At 32.9% G+C, this 18966-nt stretch overlaps 1 long non-coding RNA gene across 1 annotated transcript; it reads left to right on the top strand.

Annotated features, from left to right (window-relative positions):
• On the top strand, positions 2320-4176 carry LOC110269997. Its single transcript, XR_002358929.1, has 2 exons — positions 2320-2438; positions 3964-4176. It is a non-coding gene; the product is annotated as an uncharacterized LOC110269997 (long non-coding RNA).

Below are 18966 nucleotides of genomic sequence, written 5' to 3'. Positions count from 1 at the left end.
AATATAAAAAGTAAAAAATTCTAATTCTACTCCCTCACTGTTATTTTTCATTTTGCTGTTTGCTGTACTCGTCCATTTAAATAAAATTTTGAAAAACTCCCTTAAGAATAAAATATAGAGCTTTGGTTTTTTTCTCTCTTTACTAGTCCTAAATCCACCATAACCCAACTATAACATCCCAAGTTTTTTGATAGTTAAATTTATTATATTTGTTGAGAATTTATTTTAAAAAAAAATATTTTATTGAAAGAAATTAAATAAAGCTTTATGATACTTTAAATTTAAAAATAATTAGGAGTTATATGTAATTTTTATAATAATTAGTTTAAATTAATTAAAATTTTTATATAATCTTTATTGGATATTTGGTATAATTGAAATTATAATTTTGGTAATTGAAAAATAAGAAAGAATTATATAATTTAATTTAAATAAATTCTATCATTATTAATTTGAACTCGTAGAAATTAATTTATTAGAAATGATTAAATTGATTTTTATAAATACTTTAAGTTTAAGTCAGTTAATATTTATGTACAATTTTTATTATAATTAGTTATTTTGTAAATTGAAATTAAAGTTTCGGTAATAGAAAAATAATAAAAAATTATATCATTTAATTTGAATAATTAATATTGAGTTTAAACTATATTTTATAAGAATGTGATTAATATGTTTATTTTATATTTTAAATTAAAAATAATTAATTAAATTTAACAATATATTGATAAATAATGTTCTTAAATATTTTGAATGGAGTATATTTGGTGTTAAAATTATTCAACTCTCTAATTTTATCAAAATATCTATTCATATCTATCCTTATTCTTTTATAAAATCCTAATTTCTCACTCTAATTCCCAAATTTATTAAAAACCCTAATTTCCCCAATTTTTATCCCTAACAGCCACAGCCTCACCTTCCTTCAACGTAAGAAACACACACACAACATACCCTTACACACAGACACGCGAAACAGAGAAGAAGAGAAGGATAAGAAGAAGACCGCGCCGGCGTCGGGCCTCACCGCCGTGGAGCCGCTATCCCACGCATCGCCGTTGACGTTGACGAAGATGGGAGAGGGTGAGACGTTGAGATAGAGAGCTGATGTTGCGGGAAACGCGATGGAGGAGAGGACATTGCCAGCTCTGTCGCGCCTGGTCGCTACCAAGCTCTCCGTTGGAGATCGCTGTTCCTTTACCACTGATGCGTCGCCGTTGGGCTACTCTGCTTCGTCTCGTGACTCTTGCGTCGGCCCTTGTGTATCTCCTTCCTGGGTCGTCGCCTCCTCTGCGTGACAGCGTCTCGCGTCGTCGTCGTTGTCGTCGCGCCATCGTCCGGCATGGCTCACCGTCGCTGCTGCCTTCCCCTTGCTAGACTCTGCTTCGCCGTGCTTGGTCTCCCTCTTGTCAGGTATTTTTTAATTTTTTATTTATTCAGTTATTTACTTATTGCCTCATTGGGTTATAATTTAATTAACTAAGGAACTGATTAAAGTGTCGATTATATAAGGGTTTTACAATGTATGATAAGAAACGTTGAGATGAGAACTAACCAGATCTGTAACTTATCAAATCAATTTCTAACCAATTTCTACTTATCAACCTTACTTTTCTTGTTTTGGAGTCAAGCAATTCTGCCGTGTACTAACATATTCTTTATTGTTGTTGATTATATTTTGTTGATTGTAATTTTGTTGATTCAGGCAGATTATTCAATAGTGTAATATATTGTTGTTTTATATTATTGTTGTTCTAGATGGCTTCATCAAATATACCATCAGAAACACCATCCTTCTAAATTTTGTTGGTAGATCATTCAAATTTTGTTGATACATTGTAATATATGTAGGTTTAGTGGTTGATTGATGCTTTTATTTTTCTGATTATTAGTATTTAAGGTTGATTTGTTGCTGTTTTTATACCATTATGGTGAATTGCAGAAGCAGACAGAACCAGCATCTGCTCCCTTAAGTGATGGTGGTGGGGATCTTCTTGTTTCAGCCATTAGTTCAGTTGGTCAGTTTCCTAGGTGAGCTCCCTTTGACCCAGTTCTTTCAGACTTTCAGTGTCAATTTCAGAGTTGAAAGAGAATCATCCTGAGTTTACGCTTGTTCTTGACACCAGTGGTGATAAGCTTCCTAATACATTCAACTTGGCATACAAGAGTGTTCTTGTGCATGATGTAACTGTAGGATCATATATTCTTGTTGGTGCTGGTGAGGTAAGTTATGATAGAATCTATTGTTTACCCACCTTGCATTAATTTTGAAGTTTGAATTGGTTGAATATAATTATACCTGCAACCAACGGCTGGAGTTTGCACTTGTTCTTGACACCAGTGGTGATAAGCTTCCTAATACATTCAACTTAGCGTACAAGAGTGTTCCTATGCATGATGTAACTGTAGGATCATATATCCTTGTTGGTGCTGGTGAGGTAAGTTATGATAGAATCTATTGTTTACTTGCCTTGCATTAATTTTGAAGTTTGAATTGGTTGAATATAATTATACCTGCAAACAACGGCTGGAGTTCTTTAGAATTTCTGGGGTTTTAATATATAGTGAAACCTTGTGTGTTTAGTTTTTTACTTAATAAGCCCAAACTGAATTAATAATGTAACAATACAGTTGATATCTAAAGATAGAAGAATTAAAGAGTGAACGGAGTTAAAAGTTAAAACTTAATTGTCTTTAGCTTATCTTTTTCTACAGTAACAAGTGTACTTATAAGTGTGTGTCTTACTGTTCTTCAAATTAAGAGGCATAAATAATTTTGGGTAGGATGAATGGCTTTAATGGCCTTAATAGTTAGTCTAAAGACATTACTATCATTCAAACAGCATGTGGATGATTATGAAAGTTTTTATTTTTATTTTTTATTTAAATATCACACATATTATTATTATATGAAAATTACAGTAGATTATCTATATATATTTTGTTTTGGAAGGGTCTTTTTCAAAATTTACTCATAGAGAATAGTAATTCTGTTAGTCCCTTGCAATTTCTTATCTTTCTCTTCTCTGTTTTAAAAAATAATAAATTATACTAATTTTATAGCATTATTATCTATTTTTTTTCACTAATAGTGTATGAAATAATGAAAATGAAATATTTAGTTATTGAAATACTTTTTTTTTTGAAAAAAAAAACATGAGATGTGTATGTAAAGACTTTAATCAGACAAGAGAGAGATAATAAAAAAAATATTTTTTCCTATATATAGAGGGACAAATTAATAACAAGTATTCAAATAATGACTTATTATGCCACTTTCACGGGCTTGAAATTAGAATTTTATGATGATGGACTGGTGGTGGTTGTTGTTGCTGTAGTAGTATTTGGTATTTTAGAATTATTGCTGAACCTGAGCAAATTTTTTTGTTACTGGATAACATCACGGAGTTGAATTTTGTTGCTGGATAACATCACTGGGTTGAGTTTAATACTTGAATAGTTGAATTTGTTGTTGTGTTGCTTAAACAATCACTTAACTAAATCTTTTGTTGCTGTAAATTTTTTTGTTCCTTTGCCAAGTATATTAATTTTTTTTTTGTTGAATGAAAAATTTAGGATGGGTATATAGTTTATATGATGAGGATATTGATGCTTTGATTTTGCATGTGCTTATGCCTTTGGTTGGTAATGCAATAGGGTTTTGAATTTCAGTAGATTGTTGATACTGGCAAAACTCTGCCATTGTTCATGGAGCTTCAAACCTTAGGTGACAGGACATGAAGAACCATGCTCTGCAAAGCGTCTTGTTTTCAATGTTGCAGGTCTCATTTAATTTGAGTTGAACCGTTTGGTTATGTTGGCTATGTAATTTCCTCACATATTTGTGCTAACTGAATAATTTGAAACTATAGGTACTAGAGATAGTAAAGCTCAAATTTTCTGGACAATTTTTTAGAATTGCATTAATTGACATCATATTGTTATTGTTGGTCGTCTTTTCAGGTGTGTGGCACTTATTAGAAGCTTCTCCATGAGAAAGAAGAATTATGAACATGATGGAGTTTGTAATTTGTAGTTTATATTTTGGAGATTTATAATTCCTTGCTTTTCTTGTCATATGTATCTATCTAGTTCATTAGAGTTTTTCAATGTGTCTTGTTAGTTTGTACTTTAGAGTTTATATGTTGAAGATTTATAAAACAATCTTAGTTAAATAAAAGATATTTGAACTATTTATGTTATTATATATTATATGAATGTTGACTTGCTGAGTAAATTAGTTAATATATTAATTAATTAAAAAATAATATAATTTGGCAAATTATGCGTGTAATTTGTATTAAAAAAATTATTACAAAATAAATAGTATTTTGTAACTAAAGAAAAAAAAATATTACAAAATCAAGTTACATTTTGTAACAAAATTTTATGAGAGAAAAAAATATATTGTCACAAAAAATATTTTGAAGATCAAAATTTGTTATCACTTTTGTAACGGCTTTTGGTTTTTTGTATCAGAAAAATTTGTTACAAAACATTACCTTGAATTGTAACAGTTTTATTTTTTGTTACAAAAACTTTTTGTAACGGGACATACTGCAACGGCCCCTTTTTTGTTTCAAAATTTCAATTTTTTGTAACAATTTTTTTTGTTACAAATATTGCTTTTTCTTATAGTGTCCTCTTGAGCCTAATGTTCGATTTACCCTTATGGATGGCACTGTTTTGGATAATCCGACTCTCTATCGACAGTTAGTTGGCGGTCTCGTCTACTTAACTGTCACCCGACCAGACATCGCCTATCCGGTTCATGTACTTAGCCAGTTCTTGTCAGCTCCTCGTACTACTCACTATGCGGCAGTTCTTCGCATTCTTCGCTACATCAAAGGCACTCTATTTCATGGCCTTTATTTTTCTGTCCATTCCTCTTTGTCTCTTCAGGTTTACTCCGATGCTGATTGGGCTGGTGATCCCACTGATTATCGTTCTACTACTGGTTACTGTTTGTTTCTTGGTGACGCTCTCATTTCTTGGCGTACTAAGAAGCAAACGTTCAGTGCACGCTCAAGCACAGAAGCTGAGTACCATGCCCTCGCTGACACCACTGCTGAAGTTTTCTTGGTTCGTTGGCTTCTCGAAGATCTGGGTGCTCCTCAGTCGTCCCCTACTGATGTTTTTTGTGATAACCGCAGTGCTATTCAGATCACCCATAATGATGTGTTTCATGAACGCACCAAACACATTGAGATTGATTGTCACTTTGTTCGGCAACGTATCCTTATTGATGCTGTTCGTCTCATTGCTGTTGGAACACTAGATCAGATTGCTGATATCTTCACGAAAGCTCATCACCCGACTCATTTTTGGACTTTGTTATCCAAATTCAAGTTGGTATCCTTAGCTCCCACTTGAGTTTGAGGAGAGATGTTAGAGAATCATTAGCATCAATTTAGACCAATTAGTATCGTCTATATTTATATAGTATATCTGTATATTAATTATAGGATTCTATGCCTTTATTACTCTGATTCATTTAGCACCTATAAATACCCCTTGTATATTGTACCTTTGATCACACTCAATAATACACTTTTCAGATTACTCTCTCAGTCTCTTATTTCTAACAAGAAGAATATAATTTTAAAGTTTTATTATACATTTAAGATTTTTTGGTAATTAAATTTAATTAAATTAGTCTAAATCCAACAAAAATTATTTTTATTAGTGAAAGTGTGTTAGACATGCTATAACTCCCACTAACATGGATGTCCCGCGCTAATACTTTCTTCTTCGCATGTATTTTTTTTATAGTCGTTCTTTTATTGCTGCTACTGTTGTTGCGGTTTTTTTCCTCCTCCTTTATCTTTTCGGTAATTTTGTAGTATTATATATATATATTTATTTATTTTATTCATATTAAAAACGTAAAACAAGAAGAATTATGAGAAGGTAAAACAAGAAGGAGAAGATGAATAATAAAAGAAGAAGAAAATGATGATGATGAAAAAAAAGAAGAGGAGGACAAGTTTTGAATTATGCAAAATTTATCAGAAAATAACATCAAAATTTTTTAACCGTGACACAAAAAATTTCTCAACTTTGAACACCAAAATTTTTTAACCGTGACATAGAATCTTGTTAATATGGTGAAAGAAGAAGAAGAAAAAAAAAAGAGTTTTGAGTTATGCAGAATTTATCAGAAAATAGTACCGAAATTTTGTACTTGTGACACAAGAAGTTTCTTAATTTTGACATCAGAATATTTTAATCGTGTCATTTTCAATTAAATAATATATTTTTTTATCATTGAAATAGTTAGGTGGTATTGAATTCATATATAAGAGATTTACTCATTTTTTGTGTCATTTATAATAAATTGATGTATTTTTTATTCTAAAACATATTTGAATGTATTTTGTTGGTTGAATGAGTTAAGATTTTGAACTTGTGATTCTTTAAAGATTTCGGTGTTATTTACCAAAAATTTCTGTGTCATTTCTAATTAAATGATGTGTTTTATTGTCACTGAATTAATTGTGTGGTATTAAACTGAAGAAGAAGATGAGAAAGAGTTTTTATTTATGCAAAATTTATCAGAAAATAGCACCGAAACTTGCTTTTTAATCGTGACACAAGAAAATTTTTAATTTTGACATCGAAATTTTCCAACCGTGACATAGAAATTTCTTAACCGTGCCATTTTTAACTAAATAATATACTCTTTTATCATTGAACTAGTTAGGTGATATTGAATTCATGTATAAGAAGTTCAGCTATTTTTGTGTTATTTATAACAAATTGATATATTTTTTGTTCTAAAACATCTTTGAATGTATTTTGTTTATTGAGTGAGTTAATATTTTGAACTTGTGATTCTTTAAAGATTTTTTGTTTTATTTACCTCAAATTTTTATGTCATTTCAAACTAAATGATATTTTTTGTTAACATTAAATTATATTGATTGTATGATATTAAATTGAAGAAGAAAAAGAGGAGGAGGAGGAGGTGTTATTTTAAGTTATGCAGAATTTAACAAAAAATAGCATCAAAATTTTTTAACCGTGACATAAGAAGTTTTTTAATTTTGACATCGAAATTTTTTAACCATAACACAAGAAATTTTTTAATTGTGTGATATTTAACTAAGAAGAAGAAGATGATGACGACGACGATGACAATGAAAGATGAGAAGAAAAAAGAAAGAAAGAAAGAAAGAAAGAAAAGAAGAAATCAAATAAGAAAAGAAGGAGGAGGAGGAAAAAGATGAGAATGAGGAGGATTGAAGGAGGTGGTGGTGGTGGTGGCTGGTNAAAAATTAATAATACTTTTATTAAAAAAAATTGTAGTTCAATTGGCTTAGCATCTTAACTTTAACATGAAGTATCCCAATTTAAACTTCACCTCTTCTCTTGCTAGTTGCCTCTATTCGAAGCTCCCTTGCCTTCCCTTTTCTCTATTCATAAAATGTTTCCTTTCCTCTATTAAAAAAACAAAATCTCTCTTCCTTTTGTTTAAAAAATCAAGACAAAACACAGCTGATTGTCTTTGTTGTTCAAATTAAAATCAAAAGCACGCAAAAATATTATAAAAAATTAGGTATTTTTATTTATTTAATTTAGTGTTATTTTATATTTGTTAATTTTTTTACTGAATGTTTTTTTTTACTAAAAATAATATTCAATCAGTATTATAAATTTTAATATTTATCTTTCTATTTTTTTTTTATATATTTTACATGATACATATTCAACTTTTTGTATAATTATAATGATGAAAAATCAAAGAATTGATGCATTTTTTAAGAGGAGGGCTAACGTTCAAGAAGAAAAAAATATAACTTCTTCAATATCAACAATTGTACATAATTCTTTTACTTCAATGAATCAAGAAGAAAGTGAGATACAACCTTCAAAAGTAAAAAGAGTTGCATCTGATGAGTTTGACCTTAATTCTTTGGAATAAGACCCTGGAAAACGGCTTCAAATTTGACAATATCACCTAAACCAGAGAGATGAGGTTAGACGAGCTTATTTTAAATGGGGTTCATATCAAAAGCATCTTGACAATTATCCTCTATCTGTTACGAAGCATCCAAGACGATTTCAATATGTTTGGTTTGGTATTTTTCCTTCATGGTTAGAGTATTTACCTTTTGAAGATGCTGTTTATTTTGTTATTTGGTAGCAAAAACTCCAGATGTAATGGGTCAAATATTTTTATTAGTAAAGAATTTAGAAGTTGAAAAAAAGTTAATGATGGAGTGAAATGTGCTTTTCTTAAGCATATTGGAGATCTTTGCTCACCACACAATAATGCAGTTGGAACATGTCTAGACTTACTAAATCAAGCAAGTCACATCCAAAATGTAATTAAAGATCATACTTCTAAGGAAATTCAAAGGAATCGATTGCGTCTAAAATTCTCAATTGATGCAACTTCTTGGCTTACATTTCAAGCCTGTGCTTTCAAAGGCCATGATGAAACACCAGAATAAAAAAATCAAGGTAATTTTCTTGAAATGATAAAAACTCATAGTATCTTATAGTGATGAAGTTGCAAAAATTTTGTTAGAAAATGCTCCATATAATGCTAAGTATACTTCACATCAAATTAAAAAAGAATTCTTACATATTCTCTCAAACAACGCGAGAAATGTAACACCCTAATATTTCAAATCCTTATGCTCGAGTCATAAGTCAATGATAATAAGGTGGTATGACTCTCAAGGTGGATTTTTAATACATAGTTATAAGTATAATTGAAAGGAGTATTAATCGAGAAGCTTGAAAAGGAGTAAAATAAAATCGCGAAGTCGTAGCGTTCACGTATCGACAAAAAGAAGGTAAAGCGTGAACTGAGACGATATAAAGATAATTCCGTCGAGAAGAATAAGATCAAACAAAATATAGATATATAACATAAATAATTAGCCACTAGTCATGACCCGCGAAGTTTAGGTCGGCTAGGGTACAGTATAAAAGCAGTTTGACAACCATATCTCCTAATCTCTTCCAAATGATACACAAGGGCCTCTATAAGCAAGTTTTCAAAAGGATTAAATACATAGCATGAGTTCTTTAAAAACGAAGGCGGAGAGAATTTAAGCAAAAGTAAATAAGAGATCTTAGAGGTCTCCGCCGTCTTTCAGACAAACCACAACTCACTGCTGAGCACCTAGACCTGCATCTGAAAAACAAGAGATATATACGGAATGAGAACCCCCGACCCATGGGTTCCCAGTGTAAAAGTGCCAAATAAATACAATGCATTATAATAAAAACTCACTAAGCATCCTAAACTTCCTTTCACCAAATATTCATCCTATGTTCTCGCTAATCCATAAATAGGCAACTATCATAAGGGAATGCTAAATCTAATTCATCTTCCTCATGCTTCCCAACTTTCTAACTCTCCAACAAATCAGAATCAAAATCATAAACAAAACCATCACCAGCTATTCTGTCTCACCGATCCTATATCAATACCTCATATCCTCACCTGGAGCAAGTGAAATCACTTCACTGCGTCTACCCAGGGAGCTCAAATTACCTCATTCAATAATCATCATTTTAAATTAATCATATCATTATTCCATTTCAACAAGAACAGCCCTCAGCGTCAGCCGACACCAGCATGAGAGACCTCTCAGTTGTACAAACACAAGCAATGTAGACAAGTAATACACAAGTAGATTCAAGTAAGGCAAATAGCACATAATCACATAATATGGCATATACAATTAGGCAAACCACCAAAACAAATCAAACATATGCAAAATAATGAATGCCTGTCCTATGGCCGATGATATCATCTGTCGGTTACAAAAGCCAACCGGACATGTCCTGGTAGCTAACCATTGGACAGTCCCTGCGAGCGCGCATCCCCAAGCTCAAAAATCAAAATAAAATATCTATCGGGGAGAGCTCATCTGGAAAGGTATAAGTGTCCGGCCACATCTTACGACGCAGGGTCAACAGAATCTCGGATCTCAATCTGGAGCAAGTGGAGCCGACCCACTGCATCTACCCAAGGAAATCCGAAACTCAGATAATTTCACAAATCTCAATTCAAACTCGACTGGGAGCAAGTAGGGGCTAACCACTGCATCTACCCCAGGAATTTCAAACCAAACCCAGAGTAAGCAGAATCACTCCACTGCATCTACCCAGGCAGGTATATCTCACCATGTCCCAGAGCAAGTGGATCAATGCCACTGTATCTACCCAAGCAGGTGTACACAATCAGGTTCATATTCAATATCAATCTCTTAATCGTTATCATTCTCATCAACAATCTCATAATCATCATCATTCTCTTTATCAATCTCATAATCATCATCATTTTCACGATTCATCGTTAATTCTCTTCTTATTTCATCCACAAAACTTACCAAGCTTAAGTCACCGTCCTCTAAAATCATAACCATAATTACCCCTTTTATTCTTTTACTATTCTCACCCTTGATTCAATACCCTAAAACTGGTAAAAAGGTCTTAAGTAAGTGTTACGGAAGGTTGCAAGCTTGTCGGAAAAGTAAAATAGTTAAAAATAAAGTTTTTTTTTTGAAAAACAGGGCAGTGTGCATGCGCACAGGGTTGTGCGTACGCACGCCCAGAAGAATTTTCAGAAAGTGTGCGTGCGCACAAGGCTGTGCGTACGCACAGAAAGTAAAATTTTCATTATTGAGTGTACACACAGAACGTGCGAACACCCCTAACAGAACGCACTTCCCAGCGTGTGCGGGCGCACAGGTCTGTGCGTGCGTACAGTTTACAAAACTTCGTTGGTTGTGTGTGCGCACAGGGCATGCTAGCGCTCCCAACAGCAGCCATATCCTGTGTGTGCGTGCGCACACAAAACAGAAATCATAAAATTCTGCAACATCACAAAATTCAGATTTTGACACCAAATTTTAAACGGTCATAACTTCTTCTACAAAAATCCATTTTCTACAAACTTTATATCAATTTAAATCCCTCAAAGTCATCTTTAATTTAAGATAAGTTTCATTCAATTTTAAGCTTTGAGGCTCAAGTTATGATCCGTCAAAGTTGGCCTAAAACTCATTTTTACCAAAACTTTGACAAACCTCAATTTTCAAGACATACTCTTTTCAAACCTCTTCTAATCCAACCAAAACTTTACCAATTCAACCTGAACCACATTCCAACTTCCTTATTCAATCCACCACACATCAATTCTCTATTTTCATCAATCTTAGCTCAATAATTCAATTCAAGCAGCATCCAAGCTTTCAAGTTCAATAATCAACAAAACCTTATACTCAAACACTTATATATCACTATCATTCATTCAATCACCAATCACCAACCATATACCTACTGTGCGTACCTTTTCTGGCCTCCGGCCCAAATTCACAATTCAATACATATTTCACAAACCGTTAATCATTATCCAATTTTATCAAATTTCTCAACACACCAAACATGCAAGTTCACACAATTCTCAACTCAATCATTAATTTACATAACACATCAACTATACATATTAATACCAACCATTTACGTAATCCAAACCTAATCCTAGAGACATCTAGCCTAGGAATTCTCATCACACCACACGGTACTTAAATGAAACTTAAACTGTACCTCTTGTAGCCAAAATAATTGAGCTTCTTCTTGGAAGTCTCTACCAACCCTTAACTCCAAGCCTCACCAAAGTCCCACAAGCAATATTAATATTCCAATTGTGCATCAAAATTATCCAATACTCTAACATAATCAATTTTCACACTTATAATCAACCTAGGATTCATGAAATTGATAAATCACAAGGGTTGGAGGGTTTTTTACCTTAACCCACGAAATTGGTTGATGAATATCACCCATAGCGCATACTAGAATACTCCTAAATAACCAAAATCATAAAATCACTCAACACCCATAACCAATCACGTTTTCAGAGGGAAAAATTGAAACTGGACAAAGAAGAATGAAATACTCACCACAATACCTAAATAGAATTGAAGAAGAGGAGAAGAGTGACGCGTAATCGCAAATGGCTCGTCGATTGGAGCTCCGTAGCTCAAGTTATGGTGGTTTGAAGTTTCAATGAGGGTTAGGCTTTTCTCTCTTCTTCCTTCTCTTCTCTTCAATGTGAAACACACAAAATGGGGGAGTTGTGGCTGCTGAATGGCCTTAATAAGGCCATATATATTGGGTCTTGGGTCCGGTTTACTTGGTTTAGCCCGTTGGCTCAATTTTGGACCAAAACCTTTAAAATTAGAGTTTTAAATCGTATTTTAAATATTTCTAGCTTCCCAAAATATAATTTCTAATTTCCTAACCTTATTCACTTATAATTAATTTATTCAGCTGTAGTACCGGACAGATCTCAACCGTTACTGCTAGTCAAATTTCAGTGCGCGTTTTTACGTAGAAAAATATGTTTTCCGACTCAGAAAAATTCACTGAGTCTAAATATCATATTTAAATTATCAAATTTCGATTGATAAATTTCCTAATCATATTCGCTCATATTTAATTTATTATTTATTTAATTATGGTTTGATCGGATTTTACAAGAAATCATATTTGTGAAGAAATTGGGGATTCTAAATTTTGTATTATAGTAGATGAAGCTCGTAATGAATCCAAAAAAGAACAAATGGCACTTGTTTTGAGATTTGTTGATATATATGATTTTATTCAAGAGCGTTTTCTTAATCTTGTATATGTTAAAAATACTACATCATTAACTCTGAAACATGAATTGTGTGACATTCTTTCTCGACATGGTCTTGATGTCTCTAATATTCGTGGTCAAGGATATGATGATGCCAGCAACATGAGAGGAGAATGAAATGGATTACAAGCATCTATTATTAATATATAAAAATAGATACATAAGTTTATCCACGTTATTTTTAAGACACATTTCTCTTCCTACTAATATCATGTCAGCAACATCGCTTACTTGGCAATATTTTAGAATCAACCACTAATTTTTTGTCAAATCAACTATTATTTCCAAATCAACAAAAAAATAAAATATACAAAAAAAATATATGTAATAGAAATATATGCAAATTAGGCTGCATAATTACCAATGACAATAATTAAAAATTAATAGCGTCTAACCAAATTTGTAACCTACAAGAATCCATATCCCTATATTTATTATATTTTACCATTATAAACAATATAATAAATTTATAACCCCAATAATTAATTTATTAATAACTCATTAAATATAATAAACATCCATATTACAAATGTCATAATAATCTATTAATCATAATAAATTTTACGTTATAAATATTTAAAGTCCATACTATTTGACCTACTTATATAAGTCACTTATGACAAGAAATTTATTTTTGCACTACACAACATCTCAAACTTACTCAATAGAATATCATTCTTTGGATAATATCATATCACCAAATAAATAGACAATTGGTTTATCAAAGTTCGTGTGGTTCGTCTATGCAAAACATTAATGAAGAAAAGTTTCTTTGCTTAGAAATGATTGTATTAGATGAAAAGATACAAAACAAACATATTTATTATATTTTTAAATTGAACATTTTCCAACTCTATTTTGAATTTGTATCACTTGAGACATTATCACAGAGTGGGTCAAAGAAACAGGTAATTTCACTTTATACTATTTCAATTATTTTTATTAAAAATAACTTATTTAAAAAAAATTCTACACATTTTTATTCTTTTTATTGTAGATGTCATTAGAAAACTGCATGCACATCAAGAGAGTAAGAAGAAAAAAACCCATACAAATTCAAGATATATCTTCGGAAGAAGAACATACATGCAAAGATGTGTTGTGATTGTGTCTATTTTATTTCTCTGTGAAAGGTATTTTCTCAAGGGGGAATGGTGTATTATTCCCAACATGTGGTATCAGAGCTTCGGTTTGGTGGGGTTGCAGCCTAGTTTGACCTTCCACATTAGAAAAAAATTTTGTCCTGTGGCTTGAGGTTGATCTTTGGTTGCTGTTGTTGTTGCTGGAAGGCAGTGTGACACTGTGAGAGTACAGTTTGGAAAGGTTCTGGCTAAGGAAAGACTTGGTATTTAAGTGTGTCCATTGTGACCCACCTCTCTTTTCTGGAGACCCTTCCTAGTGCACGGTCTACAGTTGAGTTATACTATTCCAGTATACGGTTGCAACAATGTCAGGATATTCAAGTGCTATGAAGCTTGAAATAGAGAAATTTGATGGAAGAATCAATTTTGGCTTGTGGCAAATACAAGTCAAGGATGTGTTGATACAATCAGGTTTGCACAAGGTGTTGAAGGAGAAGATCTCTGGTATGAAGGATGAAGAATGGGAGGAACTAGATTTGAGAGCTGCAAGTGCTATTCGCCTGTGTTTGGCTAAGAATGTTCTTGCAAACGTGCAAGGAATGAAAACAGTCAAGGAACTTTGGGATAAACTCGAAGGGTTGTATCAGGCAAAGAGCATCTCAAATCGGTTGTTATTGAAGGAGCAGTTCTATAATCTACGCATGGATCACAATGTGAAAATCTCCGACCATCTTAGTGCTATCAATGGTATTGTCTCTGAATTAGAGGCAATTGGAGTGAAAATTGATGATGAAGATAAGGCACCGAGGCTCATATTGTCTCTTCCTTCTTCCTATGAGTATATCAAACCTGTTTTAATGTATGGGAATGAAACTCTGAATTTTGAAGAAGTTGCCAGTAAGCTCATTGCTGAAGAAAGAAGAATGAAAAATGAGGGTAGCACTTCATCAGATTTGGCGCTTGTAGCTAGAAGTGACAATTATGGAAAAGGAAATCGTGGAAGGACTGTAACATGCTGGAAATGTGGAAAGCCTGGGAATGTAAAGAGAAATTGTCCAGGTAATGCGGTTTCAGAAAAAGACTCTCAATCTGATACTTGCAATATTGCTCTCTCTATGAGAGAAGATGATGTTCTCTAGAAGATAAGAAGTATCCTCATGGTATTGCCGCACTGCCATGGATAAGGATAAGTTGTGGCAATCGGGTCCACAATTGCACACGGGCATTGGTTGGCATTGAGATGCAAGGTGTGTGGCGGAGTTATGTCAATGGCTGAAGAACTTCCAGGAAAAGCCAATTTGGAAGTTGCACCATGAATTTTCAGCAAGGTTTCGATCTGTACCAAGGCGAAATGCTTGGAGTGGTCTAATTCCAAGTGAGTATACTTTCATGGTGGAGTATGATAGTTCTCTGAACTACGATTGTCGGTATAGACAATGGCAGCAAAGAATTGTCGGTGTTGACTATGGAAGCTGAAGATGTGTGACTATTTCAATCAAGGTAGAGATTGTTAGGATTTGGTTGAATTAGTCCCACATTGCTTAGGATAGCAAATGGAGTGGGTGGCCTAGGCTATAAATATGAGGCTAAGTTCTCCATATTTATAGCCTAGGCCACCCACTCCATTTGCTATCCTAAGCAATGTAGGACTAATTCAACCAAATCCTAACAATCTCCACCTTGATTCCTCCCCGAAGTCTCTCCGATGGTTGAGAGCTCCCCGCGGTTGTCCCAACAAGATGGAACAAACAACACAATAGAAAGTGCATACAACTCAACAATTCATAAAAAATATGCCTTTACAAGAATCTACAACACACAAAAAAAAACAACAACTCTAACAATAACACCTTTTAAATTTAACTTTAGTTTACACATATTTAATTTAATTCTACAAAACATAATCATTTTTAATATTTATTATATACTATCATTAATTTACCGTCCGCGCATCGCGCGGGTCTCATTCTAGTTATTCTTAAAGATTGTCCTTATACTTATTATATTCAATGTTTTGCTCATCGATTATAACTTGCATTAGTTACTGCATCTAGAGAAGTTATTCATGTGCATAAGTTTTTTTTTTAATTGACTTTCACCGTCAACATCATTTGTTCTTTTAGTAAGCGACATGATGAGTTACATGATGTCAAGACAGATAAAATTGCCCATTTATTAGAGATTGACGAACTTGAAACTAGTAAAGGGACAAATCAAATTGGTACTTTGAAATGAGCAGGTGATACTTGATGGAGTTCTAATTTCTCTTCTGTTTGCAGTTTGATAAATATGTATGGTGAAACGTTGAATGTTTTACAAAATATTATTGTTGATGGATTAACTTATTCTCGGCGTGATGATGCAGATAGTGCTTACAATACCCTGACCTCACTTGAGTTTGTATTGATCTTGCATTTGATGAAAGATATTATGGAAATAGCTGATGTTCTTTGTCAAACTTTACAAAAGCAGTCTCAAGATATAGTTAATGTTGTACAATTAGTTCATTCTACAAAAACACTTATCCAAAATATGAGAGATGACAAATGGGATGAATTATTGACAAATGTAAAATTATTTTGTGAGCAACATGATATTTTAATTTCTGATTTAATTGCTTCTTATGTAGCAAGGCGACGTTCGTGTCACCAAAGTTGCGTTTGTTTATGAGAACATGACAAGAGGCAGTGTTTGGATAGTGTCTTTGAGACACAAATACACAGTAAGACATAGACACAAAATACACAATTTTTTTTTGCTATGTTTAGTAATGATGTACAAGACACATTGATCTTAACTAAATATCATATTTACCCTTATCACTGCAACACCACTACCAATATTGCTTTCCACCATCACTGCCATTAATTTTTCAGCCTCAATCTAAATAACTATGAAATCAATAATTTTTTTATATATAAAAATTAAAACAGAGATCCAAGAAAAAAAAGAAACTTGAACAAAATATATCCAATGAAAAAGAATAATAAAAAAAATACAAAAAACAAGTACAATTTGAAAAACAGATATGGAGGCGGTGAAGACAGATCTATATACAGGAAGAGGCAACGGAGGTGGGTGAATGTAGATCTGAGGCAAGGCGAGGCAACAGAAATATCGACACAAGCGACGAAGAAGAGAGGCGAACCAAGGCAGATCTGGAGGCGGCACGACGATGGGGATGACGGAAGGCGAGAGGGAGGCGGCACAACGATGGTGACGGCAACAACGCTGAGAGGGAGATGAGGGCAGCGGCGGAAGAAGAGAGAGAAGGCAGAAAAGAGGAAGAGAGGCGGACAAAGAAAGGAGGCGGTGGCGATGCCGGTAGTGGTGGCGGTGACAATGGTGGAAGGAGAAGGCAGGGGTAGAACAGAGGTTGGAAGGTGGAATGAATTGGAGAAGAAGAGGGAGAGTTCTGAAGATAGGGTAAAGGATAAAATTAAAATTTTAAAAAATAACTAGGGATAAAATTGAAAAAATTTGTGTCTCATCGGTTATGTCTCAGTGTCACAGCTTGAAGGAGATACACAAAATACATGTATTTCATGTATATCTGTGTGTAACCGTGTCCATCAAAATTTTGTGTCTCAACAAACAAACAGTGTATACATTCCACCGTGTCCATGTCTCTAGTGGACATGGACATGAACCAAACGCTGCCTTAAAGGACAGAGACACAAAATTTTGTGTTCTTGTATTTTATTTGGTGATAAACTATAACAAATTATGAAAATTCAATTTATTCTCATTTTTTTCATTCAAAAAATTTGAGACGAAAAATATAATAATAAAAAATATAATTATGAAAAATTAACAAGAATAATAAAAGAAAAAGTGAAAAATAAGTTGTGTCTCTTGTTAGTGTCTATGTGTCCTTCCTGTCAGGATAGACACAAAATACACTGATTCAGTGTCTCTGGACACAATGTCTCTATCCATGTGTCTCCTCTGTCAAACACGATTTTGTGTCTCTGTGTCCTTGTCTCTAGGGCTGGAAGTGAGTCAAGCCAGCTTATGAGCCAGCTCGAGCTCGGCTCGTTAATAGCTCGATAAGCTAAGCTCGTGAGCTGGTGAGCCAAGCTTAAGCCTGAAATTGAGCTCATAAATTAAATGAGCCGAGCTTGAGCTTGGATAAGCTCAGCTCAATAGCTCGTGAGCTGGCTCGATTATATATATAATTATTAATACACATATCCTATATGCATCTAGTCTATACTTTTAATATTATATATATACTGCTCGTGAGCTTTTGGTGAGCCGAGCTTGAGCTTAAGAAATAGGCTCGATTGTTAATGAGCCGAGCCATGAGCCAAGCTCAATTTTGGTGAGCCGAGCTTGAGCTTGGTCTAGCTCGGCTCAGCTCGGCTCACTTCCAGCCCTTTGTCTCAGTGTCCTATCTCTGTAAATAAATGCAACCCAAAAGATCATATTATAATTGAGCATTATTTTAGAGTGGAGATATTTTTAGTCACAATTGATAAGTAATTACAAGAGTTGAATAGTAGATTCAATGATCAAGTAATGGATTTACTAAATTTGAGCTCTACTCTCATGCCTAACGATGTTTACAAAAATTTTGACATTGCTAAGATTTCTATTCCGAAGACTTTAGTGAGCAAGAGAAGATTAATTTGCTTTTTCAACTTCAACATGTTATTCTTGATGTTTGTCAATATTCAGAAATGAAGAATTTATCAACTATTCATGAATTGTATAGATATTTAGCAAAAACAAAAAAGTCAAAGGTGTATTACTTAATTGATAGATTAATTTGTCTGATATTAACTCTTTTAGTTTCTACAATTATTATAGAGTGATCATTTTCAGCAATAAAAATAATGAAGACAAAGCTAAGAAATAAAATGGAGGACGATTTTCTGATGGATAGTTTGGTTATTTACATTAAAAAAAATTGTTAAAAATTTAGTTCTGATTCAATTATTGAAAATTTCAAGTCACTCAAGACTTGAAGAGTACCATTATAAACTATTTTATCTTTTTTATCCGATTTCAGCAATGAAGACAAAGCTAAGAAATAAAATGGAGGACGATTTTCTGATGGATAGTTTGGTTATTTACATTAAAAAAAATTGTTAAAAATTTAGTTCTGATTCAATTATTGAAAATTTCAAGTCACTCAAGACTTGAAAGACTTGAAGATAAACTATTTTATCTTTTTTATGTTTAGAATTATTTATTTATTATCTTATTAGTAAC

This window comes from Arachis ipaensis, chromosome B03, assembly GCF_000816755.2.
Source record: "Arachis ipaensis cultivar K30076 chromosome B03, Araip1.1, whole genome shotgun sequence".
Classification (NCBI taxonomy): domain Eukaryota; kingdom Viridiplantae; phylum Streptophyta; class Magnoliopsida; order Fabales; family Fabaceae; genus Arachis; species Arachis ipaensis.
Note: the sequence above shows the minus strand (reverse complement) of the source record. Positions and strands in the feature narration are given on the sequence as shown.